Source organism: Cryptomeria japonica, chromosome 4 (assembly GCF_030272615.1).
Source record: "Cryptomeria japonica chromosome 4, Sugi_1.0, whole genome shotgun sequence".
Lineage (NCBI taxonomy): Eukaryota > Viridiplantae > Streptophyta > Pinopsida > Cupressales > Cupressaceae > Cryptomeria > Cryptomeria japonica.
This window is the reverse complement of record NC_081408.1, coordinates 680,287,912-680,307,180: the sequence shown is the minus strand read 5'-3', so window position 1 is coordinate 680,307,180 and position 19,269 is coordinate 680,287,912.

Sequence of the window (19,269 nt, the reverse complement as noted above, 5' to 3'; positions counted from 1 at the left end):
CCCAACCTACACCTATCCATCTAACCCGACCACCACCCCGACTTGCATCTCTAACACCCACCCTCTACCTCCACCTCTCCCTCGACCTCAACCACTTGTTGTATGTCTATCCTTGAGCTCAAGGCTGATCCTCATCATCATCAACAACATCTAATAGTGGTATCAACTCTCCTGGTACTATCAATAGAGGGAAAGGATTCTCAACCCTATACTGTGCATACTATGCTATCATGCCCCCATCTGTAATATACACTACTATTTCCTAGGCTAATCGAGGTAGTGCGTAGAACTCTGCTTGGGTTGTCTCAAAATCCAGCGTTGGACCCTAATCTACTCTATCCTTATGCATATGGGAATACAAGGCAGAACCCTAAGGCATCCCCTAGGTACGACCGAATTGCCTCAATACACGAGTCAAAATGGATCTCTCCACAATATAGGGTGCCCTGCCAATAAAATACTTGCTTTGCATCAAAACTAGCACCTCTATCACATCATCATCCCAAGCCTCACAATCAATGTATGGCCTCCATATCACTCAGTCCAAATCATCGAGAGCCCATCTCCAATACTCCAGTTTCTTGAGCATCGACTTGGAAATTGCATGCCTGTAAGCATACAAGTAGGGCTTTCCAAGAGCTCATGATCTCTCTACTATAGGCCATGTCCAAGCTATGTGCTCCTAGGCCCAAATATAGAGCAATGTAAACCCCCACAAATAAACAAGCTTCTCTTTCATAGACTACCCAGTGCAAATCATTATATACATGGGCTAAGATAAAAACCCCCCATGCATATGGTGTACCCCGTGTAACCATCCACTCCAAAATATGACCCCATCCCACTCCAAAACCACACGACCTCGTGTCCAAACATAGGAAGCCTCCCACCAAACTTGCTAATATTGATGGCAATGGCATGTACATCTCCACTAGATACTCCCACATAATCCTTGGTCCCTCAATCTCTTCATCTCCAAATACCTTCTAGAATGCTGCTATACTCCTAGCATCACAACGATCATACTCTATAAACTGTCTAGTGATCGGGACCCACAAAATCCTGTATACATCCTCTAGAGTCACTATAATCTCTCCAGTGGGTAGATGGAAGGTATTGTGGTCACTATACCACCTCTTTGCGAATGCCATCAATAAATCTGTATTCATCCTATAATCAGACATGAACAAGATGTGGGATGAATCGCAAGAATGAATAATTGCCCAGTTTGCATTAGTAAGATCTCCTCTCATGGAGAAGGTCTTCAGATATCACTCTTGAGACATCAACACACCAAGATACTGATAATCTTAGAGGATCCAGTTAATACTAAGAGGGGGGGTGAATTAGTATTAATAATAATTTTAAACTTAAAACTTGAACATATAAAACTTCTCCAAATCATACATTAACCAGTAATAAACTCTTTACCATTACTGGTAATCACTGATAACAAACTGTTAAACTGGTTTATCAAAACAACTCATTAAGTGTTCATCAATATGCATAAACTAAAATTAAAACATAACAACACATAAAAACATTCACCATATGAACACCATATTTTTCACGTGGAAACCCAAATAGGGAAAAACCATGGTGGGAATTGGTACCCAAAAAAATTGTGCACTCTTTCAGAATGCACCTTGCTAGGAGCCTAGTTCGGTTAGAAGTTTGTAATGATGCCCTGTTAGGATTAGACCCTGTTATGAGTCACCCGATTAAGGGATTTAGATGATGAGCTCTGTTAGGAGCTTTGACCTATTAGGATCAACCTTGTAAGAGGATTTAACACTCAGATGTTGAGCTACCCGGTTAAGGGATTTACAATGTAAGGCCTGTTAGGACCTATTGAGTTAAGGGATTTTGACTGCTGCATTTTTTAGAGAACAACAGTGAATGATCTGGGTACAACACTTAACTGCTTGCTTAATTAGATCCAATTAAGCTCCAAATCTGCTACTCTCTAGCAGATCTCATACTTTGGTTCATCTTCGCACTTTTCTCTAAACCACTGACACAACAAACATCAACTGTACTGACATAAATAACCTTTTCAACTTAGTCGGTTACAAAACCCTAAGACTTACAACATAGATCATCACAGATATTTTACAACTCATTACAGATTATCATTGATCATCATATGGATCATTACAATCAATTACAAATCAATTACAACTGTTGAATGATCATTGCATCTTGATTTGATACAAAATCAAACCCTTAGAACACTCCACTAAGCATTTTGCATATTCCCAAGAAATTCTCTCTCCAAATACTCCAAAACATCTTTCAAACACTTCATGTGGTTTGTGCCACATCATCACTAACATTTGAACTTGAAGTAGATCATTGCCAAACCAAAAATCATTACTGGTTAAGAGAATTCTTTACCGGTCCTTTAATCCTTCTTAAACCCTAGCAAAAATACAATAAAAATCATAAACATAATTTCTGATAACCAAAACATGATGCGGTTCCAGTCAGATACATATTACAATGATACAAGCTCATATTTCAAACCACGACACTTCAATCACTACTAATCTCTAGATCAAATCAAAACATTGCTTGTTTACCGGTTAGAGTCCTAATTCCTAGTTCACTGTCTATAATACTAGTATGGCATTTCTGGTAGACCAAAAAGACTTAGATGAAAAAATATGACATAGTAAACATTAGTTGCCATCAATGACAACACAAATAACTGATCAAAGTCATCCGATAATGCAATCTCAATCTCTTCATCACAATGTCATCACAAACAATCCTTTACCGGTTCAATCACCACTCTTGATCTGCATCAGTTATGCCAATCATGCCAACATTCTCCCCCTTTGGCATTGATGGCAACACCAACATAAAATCCAACATATTCAACCAAAATCATGCTGCTTAGTTCTGAAACTTCTCTATTGTACTTCACTCTTATGCCGGTTCTCTCAGTTCTTCTTTACCTGGAACTGAATCTTCATTTCTTCTCCCCCTTTTTGTTACACATCTTCTCCTCCTTAGGCTAATATATTTCTTCTCCCCTTTTGACATCAATGCCAAAGGTGCATATGCATCGTCGATCATCAAATCTCATCTAAGATGCTCCCCCTGTGGAGTAGCCACCATTTCATCAATCCTCAATGAAAAAAAATCAGTAAGCCCACTAGATTGGTGCATCTCCTACATCTTAGTTCTTCTTATGTAGGGGTCTGACACCCTAATTTACCTTTGAGGTACTCAAATATAGTCTTCAAAAATGGTTTTGTGAAAATGTCTGCAAGCTGTTCTTTGCTTGTCATATACTCCATTCTGACTTGTTTTTCCTTTACTCTCTCCCTTAGAAAGTGATATTTCAATTCTATGTGCTTTTTCCTTGCATGTAACCGAAGATTTTTTGAAATATTAATAGCACTTCTATTGCCACAATAAATAGTTACCAGTTTAGACATATCAAGTTTAAAACCTTCTAACACATGTCTCATCCAGATTGCCTGTGTGCAATTCATTGAAGCTGCAACATACTCTGCCTTTGCTGTTGACTGTGATACATATTTTTTCTTCTTACTTGTCCATGCAATCAATCTATCTCCAAGAATAAAAGCTCCACTGGTAGTGCTTTTCTGGTCATCAACATTGCCTACCCAATCTGCATCAGTAAACACTTCCAAAGAAAAATCATTTTTATAAGGACACCATAAACCATAGCCTATTGTGCCTTTCAAGTACTAGAATATCCTTTTCACTTCTACCAAGTGAGTATCCTTGGGATCATTCTGAAATATAGCAACCAAACCAATAGCATGTGTAATATCAGGCCTACTATGAACAACATAATACAACTTACCAATCATGGACCTGCATTATTTTTCATCAACAGAGGGTGAATCATCTTGTTTAGACATTTTACATCTTGTCAACATCGGAGTACCAACCAGTTTACAATGCCCCATGCTAAATGTTTTTGACACTTCCTTTACATACTTTGACAAATAAATATTCCACCATTCAATTGTTGGACCTACAACCCAATGAAAAACTTAACCTCACCAGTAAGAGACATTTCAAATTCTTTCTTCATCTCCTCAGCAAACACCATACATAAATCATCATCACCTCCAAAAATTATATCATCTACAAATACTTCAGCTATCAACACTCTGTCTCCATCAATCTTAAGATATATGTTACTATCCTCACTGATACGCTCGAATCCTATCTTGATTAGGTGTGCATAAAATCTTTCAAACCATGCCCTCGGTGCCTATTTCAATCCATACAGTACCTTATGTAACTTGTAAACCATATCTTTATCTCCAATTAAAACAAATCCATTCGGTTGTTCTATGTACACTTCTTCCTCAAGGATTCCATTAAGAAAATAAGATTTAACATTTATCTGGTAGACCTTAAATCCTTTAAATGTAGCATAAGCAAGTAACATTCTAACTCCTTCCAATCTCACCACCGGTGCAAAGGTTTCTCCATAGTCTTCTCCTTCTTCTTGTGCATAGCCTTTGCATACCAACCTTTCTTTATTCCTCACAACCTTGCCTTCTTCATTTAACTTGTTTCTAAAGACCCATTTAGTGTCGATCACATTCTTGTCTTCTGGTCTGGGGACAAGTGACCATGTTTTGTTCTTCTCTATCTGATCCAGTTCCTCATTCATAGCATTAATCCAATCATCATCCTTCAATTCCTCTCTTACTATTTTAGGCTCTATAGTTGAAATCAAACATGAGTTTTCTCTAATTTTCCTTCTTGTTTGTACACCAACGATTTTATCTCCTATAATTTATTCTTTTGAATGATTCAGTTTGACATACCTTGGTATTAACGGTTCTGGTGTTGTGCCTTTTTCTTCACGTTCTCCATCTTCTTCATCGCTATCTTCATTTACCGGTTGAGCACCTATTTCTACATTGTTTTGCTCATCATTCTTTTGTACCTCTGGTTCAATAAACACAAGTTTATCTTCATCTTTCTCAGGTTCAGATCTGTTGGTCTCATTAGATTTCTCAGAGTGTTCATCTGCCTTTAGATTAGCACTCTCAATGATCTTTTTTGTTCTCTTGTTATAACATTTGAAAGCCTTACCCTTTGTAGAGTAACCAAGAAAAATACCTTCATCACACTTTGCATCAAACTTTCTAGTGTAATCATCATGTTTAATGAAACATCTACTCCCAAAATTTTTAAAGTAACTTATAGTAGGAGTCTTGCCATGCCATAATTCATAAGGTGTTTTGTTGTTACCTCTTTTGACAAGTATTTGGTTCAAAGTGTAAACAACAGTGCTAACTGCTTCTCTCCAAAACATTTTTGGTACTTCACCTTGAATCAACATGGTTCTAGAAGCTTCAATAATTGTTCTATTCATCCTCTTTGCTATCCCATTTTGTTGTGGAGTTTTAGGAGCTGACATTTGCCTCTTGATTCCTTGTTAATCACAAAATTTCACAAATTCATCAGAAGTAAATTCTCCACCTTGGTCAGATCTTAAACATTTCAAATTCTTCCCAGTTTCTTTCTCAACTAAAGCTTTGAATGCTTTTAATTTACTGAATGCCTCTAACTTTTCTCTCAGAAAAGTTACCTACATCATCTTGGAAAAATCATCAGTGAAAATCATGAAATATATATCACCAAAATAACCCTTAGTCATCATAAGACCACAAAGATCAGTATGAACCAAATCAAGAATATTTTCTGAAGAAAAAGACTTACTCTTGAAAGATATAGAAGTCATCTTACCCATCTGACAGTCTTTACATAACACATTATCCGGTTTAACAAGATGGGAAAAAACTCTCACAATACTTGATTTACTAACCTTTATCAAATTGTCAAAATTAACATGACAAAATCTCTTGTGCCATAACCAACTATCTTAAATATTTGAAACCAAAACAACTATTCACATTAGTATTCAGATGAAAAAGATTACCTCTTGTTTGCTTTCTAGTAGCAATCAATTCTCCATTATTTCCAAGAATCCTGCACACTCCACTTTTAAATTATAGAAGATAATCCTTATCATTTAATTGACCAACACTCAAAAGATTATGTTTTAATCCATCAACTAAAAAGACATCATCTACATTTCTTTTTCCATTTAATGAAATAGTTCCTTTATCTTTAACCATGCAGGGTGTGTTGTTACCAAATCTTACCACACTGCCATCAAATTCTTCAAGAAATAAGAACTTGTTTCTATCACCGGTCATATGGCGTGAGCAACCATTATCTATTATCCATTCATCACTGCTATCCATGTGAGACACCAATGCCTTTTCATCAGTCAAATCTTCCTTTACAACAACAAACACTATCTCCTCATTGTCATCATCTTTTGATTCCTCATCAGTTACTCCTTCATCAACTGCAACATAGCAATGTTAATGTCCTTTTCCTTTGAACTTTCTGAACTTTTCTTTTCTATCACCGCTAGGACAATTTGCAACAATGTTTCCAATCTTATCATAGGAAAAACACTTCAAGGGTAATTTACCTTTATACTTATCAGTGCCTCAAGTTCCATAAAAAATCTTTATTATCATCCTCACCTCTGCTACCACCATGACTAGATCTGCAGTCATGATTATGACAAATATCCTTTCCTTTCCTAATAGATGTACTAGTTATAGAAGCTTTAAAAGAAGATTCAGATAGTTTTGAAACACTATTATCAAAGTTGTTTAACTCAAACACAATCAACTTTCCAATAAGAGAATCAATAGTGACTTTATCTTTAGAGATAGATCTCAGTTCTTGAATTGTAGAAACTCTAATAGCATAATGTGGTAGGAGAGTTCTAAGCATTTTACTAACAACAATATCATCATCAATCTTACCTCCAACACTCTTAATACCACCTACAACCTCTTTAATCCTTTGACCATATTGTGCAATGTTCTCACCATTAGCCATTTTCATGTCATCAAATTTGCCTCTTAAAATTTCTTCTTTTGCTCTTTGAACATGTTCATCTCCTCCATAAATCAATTCTAATATATACTTAGAATTAGATAAAGTACTTACAATTGCTTCCAAGGCTTGAATGTTTTCTTGTTGTTCTTTAAGTTCATCTGGTGTCAAGGGGCTGGTAGTAGGAGCAACTTACTTGTTCATCACATGATTCCAATATTGAGCACCCAATCCTTTAATTTATATCTTCATTTGGTCTTTCCATATCAGGTAGTTGTCCTTGGTAAACTCGGGACCCTCCTTCTTCATCATTTGTCTTCAGGATCTTTCCCTCAAGCTGTTAATCTTTCTACATACAGAGGACCAACGCTCTGATACCAATTGATAATCTTATTGGATACGTTAATAGTGAGAGGGGGGGTGAATCAATATTAACAATAATTTCAAACATAAAACTTGAACATATAAAAATTCTTCAAATCAAACATAAACCAATAATAAACTCTTTACCATTATCGGTAATCACTGATAACCAGCTGTTAAATCGGTTTATCAGAACAAATCATTAAGTGTTCATCGATATGCATAAACTGAAAGTAAAACATAATAACACATAAACAAATTCACCATTTGAATACCATGTTTTTCACATGGAAACCCAAATAGGGAAAAACCACAATGGGAATTGGTACCCACAAAAATTGTGCACTCTTTTGGAATGCGCCTTGTTAGGAGCCTAGCTCAGTTAGAAGCTTACAATGATGCCCTATTAGGAGCAGACCATGTTAGGAGTCACCCGGTTAAGGGATTTAGATGATGAGCTCTGTTAGGAGCTTTGACCTATTAGGATCAACCTCACAAGAGGATTTAACACTCAGATGTTGAGCTACCCGGTTAAGGGATTTACAATGTAAGGCCTGTTAGGACCTGCTTGGTTAAGGGATTTTGACTGCTGCAGTTGTTAGAGAACAACAATGAATGATCTGGTTACAACACTTAACTGCTTGCTTGATCAAATCCAATTAAGCTTCAAATCTACTACTCTCTTGTAGATCTCATACTCTGGTTCGACTTCACACTATTCTCAAAACCACCGACACAACAAACATCAACTGTACCGACATAAATAACCTTTTCAACTTAGTCGGTTACAAAACCCTAAGACTTACAACATAGATCATCACAGATCTTTTACAACTCATTATAGAACATCATTGATCATCATATGGATCATTACAATCAATTACAAATTAATTGCAACCATTTAATGATCATCGCATCTCGATCTGATACAAAGTCAAACCCTTAGAACACTCCGCTAAGGATTTTGCATATTCCCAAGAAATTCTCTCTCCAAAACATCTTTCAAACACTTCATGTGGTTTGTGCCATGCCATCACTAACATTTTAACTTGATGTAGATCACCACCAAACCAAAAATCATTATTGGTTAAGAGAATTCTTTACCGGTCCTTAAACCCTTCTTAAACCCTAGCAAAAATACAACAAAAATCATAAACATGATTTCTGATAACCAAAACATGATGTGGTTCGGGTCAGATACATATTATAATGATACAAGCTCATATTTCAAACCGCAACACTTCAATCATTACTAATCGCCAGATCAAATCAAAAAATTCCTTGTTTACCGGTTAAGGTCTTAATTCCTAGTTCACTGTCTATAATACCGGTAAGGCATTTTAGGTAGACCAAAAAGACTTAGATGACAAAATACGACATAATAAATATCAGTTGCCATCAATGACAACACAAATAACTGATCAAAGTCATCCGATCATGCAATCTCAATCTATTCATCACAATGTCATCACAAACAATCCTTTACTGGTTCAATCACCACTCTTGATCTGCATCAGTTATACCAATCATGCCAACAGATACTCCTGCACCATGATATTAACAAAATGTCAAGTTCTTTATCATCTAATCAAAATCAATCAGTCAATCAAACAATTATCCTATCCGCTCATGTGAGATCTTAATCGATCTCTTTGAGCACCTATCAGTGATGCAAGTCACGTTATCATGAAGAATGGAGTTTCCATCATAAACTCTTATTTAAAGGTTAAACACACCTAACATATCAGTAATGAAAGTCACGACATCATCAACGTTGGAGTTAAATTAATAAATCAACACCCGACCTATCAGTGACGCAAGTCATGACATCATCAAACTTGGAGTTTATATCACAAACTCTTAAACAAAAGGTTACACACACTTGACCTATTAGTGATGCAAGTCACACAATCATCAAACCAGAAGTTTAAATCACAAACTCTTATCAAAACCAAAAAAGTTAAACATACCTAACCTATCAGTGATGCAAGTCACGACATCTCCATTTGGAGTTTATATCACAAACTCTCATCAATCCAACAAACCTATCCTATTATGAAATCTCAAGTTTAAAAATTGTTGACAACATCGATCATTTGATCAAAAAAATAATTTCAATCATCAAATCCAGTGACAAACATCAACACAAACAACAACATAACATTTTCATCATTCAAAACTTGAAAAAAAGAAAAAAAAAAACCATCCACAAAGGCTCATTGACTCAAAAGTGCCAAAACATTTACCAAAAGAGCTAAATCATTTATTAAATGTGCCATTCCCTTTATCAAACACCCTACTACAATCACCAAATGTGCTGTAGTATCCTCATCTTAACATGCGACATCCAATATCAAAAGCACCAAAACAAAATTCAAAAGCGCTAAAAGATTAATAAAAAATGTCACGATAATTATCAAACGTGCCAAAACAAAAATCAAAATCCCCACACAAAATATAATTGAAAAATCATACAAAATCAACTCAAAGAGGTTCGAAATTAACTCATCTGGGGTCCATACGCTGCTGGCCTCTAGATTCGGTGAACTCTCTCAAATTAGTGGGTGGCATATGGTGGCACCGTTTTCTCCTCTTCTCTCCAAGCTCTAATTGTTAACAGCAACAAAGAAGGAAAACTGAGAGGGGGGGAGGGTGAATCAGTTTTCATCAGACTAAACAATTTAAACATAATCTCAGATCTAATCAACAACATTAAGAGTAAAGATAAAGACAATAACAACATAACATATAACACCAAGATTTTGACATGGAAAAATTGGTCAAGGGAAAAATAACGGTGGGAACCTACCCACAATAAGATGATATGCTGTAGTAGTATGTGTAAATATTACAATGGGGAATGCACATGCATTCAGGTACATTTCCTAGAGCTCACTGCTCAAAATAAGATGATCCAGAAGGCTCTAACCCTTAGGGAAGGTTCACTACCTTACAATAAGATTCAAACTACAATTCAGATTAAATGAACTGCAAGTATAGCACCTCCTTATGCCTGATGACAGTTCTGGTTAAGCATATTTTTCTGCCCTACAACAATGTTTGCCCAATACACCACACTGAAGGATACATTTTCTTATGCACACATACTCCACTCTTTGACAATGCAGACATAATATCGACACCAAAATTACATGACTATACCACCTATTTATACAAATCATGAACCTTGACTACAAGGTTGGCCAAACCCTCAACCCTGAATTACAAAATTACATCTCACAATACACAAATAAACAATTGGACCAATATAAGGTCATAGACAACATATCATGGACCTAAATCAAATTTGCAAACACGCATCACCATCAAAAATCTCACCAAGATCAACCACAATACATTACACCACCAAGAATACGCATAACATGAAGAATATCACCAAATTAACAAAATCACCAAGAGAACGCACAAGGATCAATGTAGACCATCAAGACACATAGGACATGATCAAGAAACACCGACAAGCACATTAGAACCATCCACAATAGATGCACCAACACTACTAATTCAAATCTTCATCGATCAACACACTAACTCTCAAGAACACTCAACAACAACAACTCGGACTAGAAAGATAGCTTGCGAAGAACCAAATCATGAACCATTTGAAACGAAGACACACATGAAAATCCAAAACATTCTCACAAATCCGTAACTAAAGTTATGATCATACCGGAGCTCATCGGATCAAATACCAAACTCTTCTAGGCATTGAACAGAAAGACTGAACTACAAACCAGATCAAATAATATGATCAAGTAAACTTTCAGATCACTGAAACCAATAAGGAATGAAGTATTCCAACATCTCAAATAGATAAACCATCCATATCAGCTCAATGCAATCACCAAAACACCCGAAAGCTCTCTGCAACACAAGAACACAAGAATATGTTGACATCAATGACAACAACATATCCTAGCAGCAACAATATCCAACACTAATCAACATATGACAAATATACAAATGAGCTGAAAAGTGGCCCCCAAAGGTTTATATAGCCCATGGTGATGCAAGTGGGGCATGCCACATGAATGGATGTGTGGGGCATGTGAGCATTGTGCTCACATCGTATTTTCAAAATTAAATCATTTTTTTTCAGGAGATCAATATCAAAAAATCCAAAAACAAAATAAAAAATTTAAAAAATCCAAAAAAAATCCAAAAAATCTAAAAAAAATCCAAAATCATTGAATTTTCTCAATTAATCTCTCGAGGGGGCATCGATCATATCCTTATCCAATATTCAGTGTACCATCATTTGACAATCATTTGGGGCAAATGAATTTTTTTTAATCAACACCATCAGGTGATTTTTCTTTGAATCAACGTGTGGCCACACACATCACTTCAAAGAGGGGCAAAGTGTAGACACATAAATCTGACCATCAAATTAAATAAATATTTAATGTTTATTTAATTCTCTAACAATTCTTCTATTAATTAAATTAATATTTAATTAATTCACCCCCTTTCTCTATTAATTAAATAGATTATTTAATTTATTTGATTTAAATCATTTAGCCAAATTCTAGCCTTTAAGTAAATAAATCTTGTTTTCTCATTTAATTAAATTTAAATGTAAAACACCTTTTGACATTCAAATAAATCAATATTTATTTAAATCAACACAATGCAAGTTGCAACCCACTTTTTGAAATAAATTAATTTCAAATAAAATCCTAAAAACCCTCCCACTTGCATTTTCCTACAAATTCACTTACCCATTAAACCCCCTTCTAGATTCTTCTAATCACTTTCAATTTAGTCTAATTCCTCTCCTAAACATTTGCACATTCCTGAAGAAAAGGGCCACTTCTCAAAAACCCCCAAGTCTTCATAAACCATTAAAGGCTTTATGTCTTCAACAAGTTAACCTCCAAAGTCTTCCAAAACTTGTAAGGCTCTTACATAATCATTAATGATTAACTCAACCTTGACCCTTTCTTAGAGACTTTCTCTCTAACTTAACCATTCTTTAACCCATGGGTCTCTTCAAGAATTCATTGCTTTGACCATGGTTATTCCTTAACCCTTGTACAAGAGTTTATCCTTTGGATAAAAGCTTTATCCACTAACTCAACCCTAACCAAACCCTCCTAGGGTAACCCTCATGTCTTCTTAGACATTTAATGCCTCTTCTCTCCCCTCTCAAAGCCTTCTCATATTTACACTTGTCAACATAGGATTGGTTTGAAAGTGTCACATAGATTGAAAATCATTCAATCCTAGCCCTTGTTAAGATTACTCAATCTTTACCATCTAATTGCCCATTTCTTCTATAAATAGGCCTCATTTCTCTCATAATCCATCATCCAAGTTTCATGCATCCAAATTATAGTCCATTTCATCAAGTCTTAAGCTTTTGCCTCTCTTTTTTTAATCATAATATTTCATTTATAAGTATCTCATATCATTAGCATAGCATATTCATTTTAGTATAGTTTAATATCTATTTCATAGCATAGTTAGTTTCATTATCATAGCATAATCTCCATCAAATCTGGCTTTCGTTATCATATAATAGATCTTAGTTTCACTTGCATATAGATAATTTTCATCACATATCACTCATTCTTAGAGTTGTCATTTCAAAGGTCGGTTGCTCAATGATATGAGAGCAACCATGACGTGAGGAATCTTATGAAATAGAGAACAATGGGATGTCTTGGGAGGATGGCTTATTTACTTTGTTTTGTTTGCTAAATCCTTACATCTAATGTTTTGTTAGTATGCTTGTTGTGTTTTCTCTTAATTTACATCTAACCATCTTTCTTGCAAACATTTTTGGTGCCCATTGTGGAACAAAGATGTTCCATTAACTACTGTCACTGGCAAGAAAATATCGTCCTTTAGCTTGAACTACATTATCTACCGATAGGACATTCCTAGTTTCATTATCATACACCCTTCACACACAACCATCGATACTAAAAATGATCATATCAATCGGTCTTATATATCCGCAACATCAATTTGGGTTTATTTAATGTCGGCCCAAAAACCACATAACACACAAATGAAATGTGTTACTTAAATCGGCTTAATTCGATCCAAAACAACCAATGCAGGCCTAAAAAAATTGTCCACATGCTTCCTTCATGTTGGCTCACTAACCTCGAACACATAAGCAATGACCGAAATCACTCCGCACGATCCACACAATGAATCTTCACACAATATTGTTGATAAGTACTGTTCTAATAGAAAAATTGTCTACTAGATCTTCCAACTCACATAAGACTCAACATCGGAGCACACAAACCTGGAATAAGGCAATTTAGGTATCCACAATGTATTTTTGAGATTCACAACACAAAGCACTCAACACAACTAAATCACCAACCACAACACTATACACTCTACTAGATGACCTGTTCTTCTCATCAAACCTCATTGGACCTCAATCAATCTTTTGGTATGAATGAATCATGAACTGCAGATTGAATATCTGACTCAAGTTGCCACCAATGACAACATCTAATCATATATATATATATCATCATAAAATTGTGACCCTTGCAAATTTTCGACCGCATTTGGGTCTTTGCATTGGTAGACGAATCCCTAAGCCTGATCAGAGACCTGAAATATGCTCAGGCCATCAACAACATGCATTTTCCATCATTCTACATTGTCTCTTAGTTGCTTCCTATCCTAAATTAGAGCAGGACAGGGGCATGGCACCCCTGTTCTCCTAGGACAGGGGCATGGCGCCCTTGTCCTAGCCCTATTTTGGGCCCCCTTTGGTCCTATCTTGCATTGAGCTTGTCAATTGTTGAGCAGGACAAGTTTCCCTATGTCGGCCTAAGGTGGGAAATTACCTAAATGCCCCTAATTGGCAAGTATATAAGGAGCATTTCCACTCCTATTTTCATAAGTGATAGTAGGGTGAACAAGCGAGAGGTCTCCATTATCATTATCAAGCATTAAAGCATTCATTCAAGTATTGAGCATTTCAAGTCTCCTTTCAAGGCTAGGTGTTGCATTCAAGACAAAGATTGAACCATTGAAGAGGAGATTTCTATCAACACTCAAGATATCCTATTTTACATATCCTTTCAAGCAAATTCATCAATGTTTCAATTACATCCCCTTCTTGAGGTGGATTTTACTTCAGACATTTCCTTTCATTTACTTGCAACATATTTTTCAACCACTTGGTTAATTCCAAAATAGGGTTTGACTTGAAGGTAAATCCCCAATCCCAACAACATTTTCCTCTCTTTTCTATGTGTAGGTTGCAGGTGCACAACTATAATTGCAGGTTTAGGATTCATTTCTAGAGATGAAAAAACCCTTTTCAGCGCATGGATTTTTTGGAGGACCGTGTGCAAATTCAACACAGTCCCTGGAACTTTTGTTCAGATTTGCAGGGAAGCTTCGTCTCGAAATTCTACTGCTAATTCCAAGTGCATAGCTTCATCCTGCATCTCTATCTCAAGATATAATTGCTTCTTTGTCATTTGTACACTTAGTCTCAATTTTCTTAATTCAACTAGTCTATTATAAAAGAGGGTTAATTTACTTTCCTAATACATTCCAAATTTCCCACAATTCACTTAGTATTAAATATCTTTCCATTGGGATTGGATCTAGTCAATTCAACCCCTCTTTTAAATGTAATGTATGTGAAAAATTGAAGGGAATCCCTTGTGAAACTTTCATCCCTCTTTTGAGGGGAGTAAAGCTTTCCACTTGATCTCCCCTCATTAGTTTTCACCACACACACACACACACACACACACACATATATATAATATAAGCTTTATTGATTAATAAATTAAGTTTTTATTTAATTGATGGAATAAATTAAATTATAAAATAACTTTAATGAAATTTAAATTAAACTAATTAAAATCTTAGAAATATTTATTTTAGAACTTTTGTAAAGATAGATTTTTAGGGGGAAGTTTCCATTCTCGTGAAATAGTTTGGATGAAATAATTTATTACTTTGGAAATTTTCAAGTATGGGGGATGGTGGTTCAATTCTTTTTTTTTTGGGAAAAAGCTTCAGGAAAACTGACAAAAGAGTAGATTTGGACAGAGAAGGGAGTTTTGTGGGTTTTCTTTTTGATTGCCTGGAATTGTTGTATACTGGATTGTGAAGCTATGGATTTTGAGGATTCAAAGTTTGCCTCTGCACTTGTCTTCTAGGATTGTGATTAGAGGTGGGATTAAATCCCATTTGGCCTATGAATTTGGAAATTGTGTTTTGTGTATAAATTGGTTTCGGGAGATCCAAATTATCCATGTTTTTTTAAATCCTTTGTCGGGGAGGGGGGTTAGATTTGAGATTTTAATTTATAATTTTAGATATGTAACCTGGAGATTCTAATCTGAAATTGAATCTATAATTTTAATTATAAATTTGGATTATCAAATTTTTTCTCTATAAATTTTAATTATGAATTTTTTTACAGAAACATTGTAAATTTTGTTTCTTTAAAAAAAAAATGTGTTCTATTTTGTGGTGGCGGGTTTAACACACCACCACATGGGGAGGCTCAACCCATAGCCGTGGGGAGCCTCAACCCATGACCCCACTCTATGGGGAGTCCTCTCCCACATCCATGGGGAGCCATCTCCACGCTATGGAGGGGAGACTCCTCCACGGTGTGAGGAAAGACTCCCATGCTTCTCTACAATTTTTTTTTTCTTTTATCGCTCTCCTTCCCTCCTTCGTGTTGCCTAAAATTAGGTCGCCGACCACTATTCTTGGCTTGCTAATAAACTTTATTGTCTAGAATTCGGTATTGTGCCTAGTATTGTTAGTATCGCCTTGTATTTTGTTATTTGCTCTACTAAAATTCTTCTTTCCCTGCAATCGATTTCTTTGTTTGCTATTATTTTTAATTTCACTGCTAAAGTAACTTTGTCTAGTTTGTAAATTTATTTGCCTTGCAATATTAAAGGTGCTATTAAAATTTGACTCGCCTGCATTATGTATATTTTCCTAACCGTCAAATATTTTTGCCCATTAGTTTTATATGTTGGTGTAATCATAGAATTTATTATTATATAATTATTTTATTTTTTAGAAATTATATTTTAAGTTTATTTATTATTTTTGTTAGTTATCACTGCAAATTTTCACAATGCGGGAGGTTTTCCAGAAGCATGTTTGGGGGGATGAAGCGTTAGTGGATCCCCCCCACATGTGGATTCGTTCAGGAAACACGTAGGTCATGTTCCTCAGTGGGTATTTTATGGAGGGAAGTGGGTTGACATGGCAGTAAAGCAAGACGATTGACATTTTGATAAGGGTTTTCATCGGATGGATGTTCAACAGAAGGATTTTCAGTACTATCCTGTTTCTAACTATTTCTGGGGTTTTTTCAAACAGAAGGGAAAGTGTGTTCAGAAGTCTGGAAATGGGGTTTCTGTTATTCGGCGAGAAGGTGAAAGAGGGTTTGATAAATTTAGGGCTTCCAAAGATGTTGTCAATGTGAATGCACCTAATTTGAATGTTGAGCAGAAAGATGGGTCTAGGATTTCCCTCAATAAATGAGCTTCTGTGGAAATATAGTTTGCAGTAAACTCTAATCATTTGTTACCAGGAGAGAATTCTATGGATGCTTTAGGTGGCACCCGTAATCCTTTGGCTGGTAGTCATAATGTGGGGGTTGTTAAGCCACAGACATTTTGGCTCTCGATGCCTTCAATTGATGCCTTTGTTAATCCATTGGGTAAGAAAGCTTGGGATCTACAAGCACTTGCACTCATTATTCAGGTTTGGGGTGATGCCATTACCCTTTTAAAATTGTAGTGTAAGATTCATATGCACTGGTATGGCACTTTATATTTCCAAGTCTTGTCTACTAGTTCTTTTATTGTTGTTTTTGATTCACAAGAAGCTAGAAATAAGGCTTTGGAAGTCCCATTTTTCTGGTTGGGTAGGAATTTAATTTTTGTTGAGGTATGGAAACCTCTCTTTGAGCCTTCTTGGGTCTCCTCCAAACAGGTTTTGATTTGGTTTAAGCTTCCACAATTGCCCTTTGAATTTGTTGATTCTAATATCTTACAAAAAATTGGGGATTCTTTTGGGAAATTTTATTATCTCATTGGGTGTTTGAGGATGATTTGTTCCTTGTTAAAATTTGTGTTTTAGTTAATTCAAGCACTTCTCCTCCTCAGACTTGCAATATTAGGTCAACTGCTAGTATTTGGCATCAAAACATTGTTAGGGATTCTGATGGTTTTGGTCGCTCCTCTATTTCTATGGACTCTGCTTTGTTTTTTTATATGAAAAGGGTGTTGGTCAAATCCACTTCTAAAGGGTTGGAATCTTCTGTTGGGATCATGGAGAAGGACTTCACTAATTTGGACTCAATCTCATGGGATAAAATGCAGGGTATTTTAAAGGGATCTAATATCCCCTCTTATGTCCCTCCTTTGCATCCATGGGGTATTTATGCCTCATTTGGGATTGGTTTTATCCTGGATAAGACTAATTGTTCTATCCCTATAAATTCTTTGGATGTTGGTTTTGTTCTGGATAAGGTTAATTACTCGGACCCTCTAAATTCTTTGCCTGCTAATTTTGTTAATCCTTCTTCAAACACTGAAGATCTGGTTAAACCTTCTCATGAGCGGGGCAGATCTGATTCTCTTCCTAAGTCTTCTCATAAGGCTTTGGATGGCCCTCTTATCGCTCCAGATGATCATCTCATTGCTCAAGTGCAGAATATTGTTAATATAAATAACATTGCTCTTAATTTTGATGTAGTAGATAGAGTGATTACTTCGATTGATAATGATCTAGTTAAGTTGAATAAAGATTTGTCTAGATTTCCTACAACTAATCCTTTTGAGGTGCTTGATCCGGATAAGGATAGGCTACTTAGAGTTCTCGATATGCCTTTGGGTAGTAGTGGTTTTGAGGTTCTTGATCAGGATAAGGATAGGCTTCCTAGTGTTCCTAATATTCCTTTGGGTAGCACTACCAGGTTTCCCTTGATTAAGTCTCCACTCTCTCTTGTATCTCCATTTACTACCCCTTTGAAGAGGGGCCATAAACCAAAGCATGTTAAGACCCAACAAGAAATTGATGCGGGTATTCAATCAAATCTTATTTCTCCGATGGATTCTTCCAAGAGGAAGAGAAATAAGAAGCCTTATAGTCCGTCTGTTACAAGGGCTTTGGCTTCTAAGAGGTGTCTTCAGAAGGAATTTTCTGAGGGGAAGATATCTCAAACTTCCAATTGTGTAAAGAGGGGAGCCTCAGCCTCCCCTCAAGGCCAATGAGGATCAGCTTAAATGCCCCTAATAAAAGATGCTTGATTAAGTCCCAGTTGGATTTAATGAAGGGTGATATTGTGATGGTGCAAGAAACAAAGTTAAATTTGTCTTCTGCTGAGTCTTTGTTCTCCTCTTGGAAGCTTTGGAAATTTTTCTTTTCTCCTTCTGAGGGGGCTTTGGGAGGGCTTGCTTTCCTTTGGAATGATTTTAGTGTGGATTTTTATTTGGTTGCTTCTTCCTCGAATTGGATGCTTGGTTTGGTTAAAAGTAGATTTTCCAATGTTAAATTCTAGCTTTTTAATATTATGGTCCTATTAGTATTGTTGAGAAAAGGAAACTTTGGGAGAGATTAGTTGTGATTGCTTCTCCATTGAAGGTGCCTTTTTTATTTTGGGGAAGATTTCAATGATATCTCAAGTCTTGAAGAGAAAGATGGGGGTATTATTCCAAACAAGCATATTATTATTGATTTTTGTCATTTTATTAAGGAATTGAACCTAGTTGATTGTAAAACTCAAAATGGTCCTTTTACTTGGACTAACATGAGAAAGGATTTTTTTCGGATTGTTGATAGGTTGGATAATTTTTTGGTGTCTGAAAGTTGGTTTAGTCTAGATTGGGAATTATTTTCCTCAGTTCTTCCTTATACTAGTTCATATCATTTTCCTATTTTATTTTCTATTCTTGAGGATAGGGCCCCTTGGAAGCTTCCTTTTAAGTT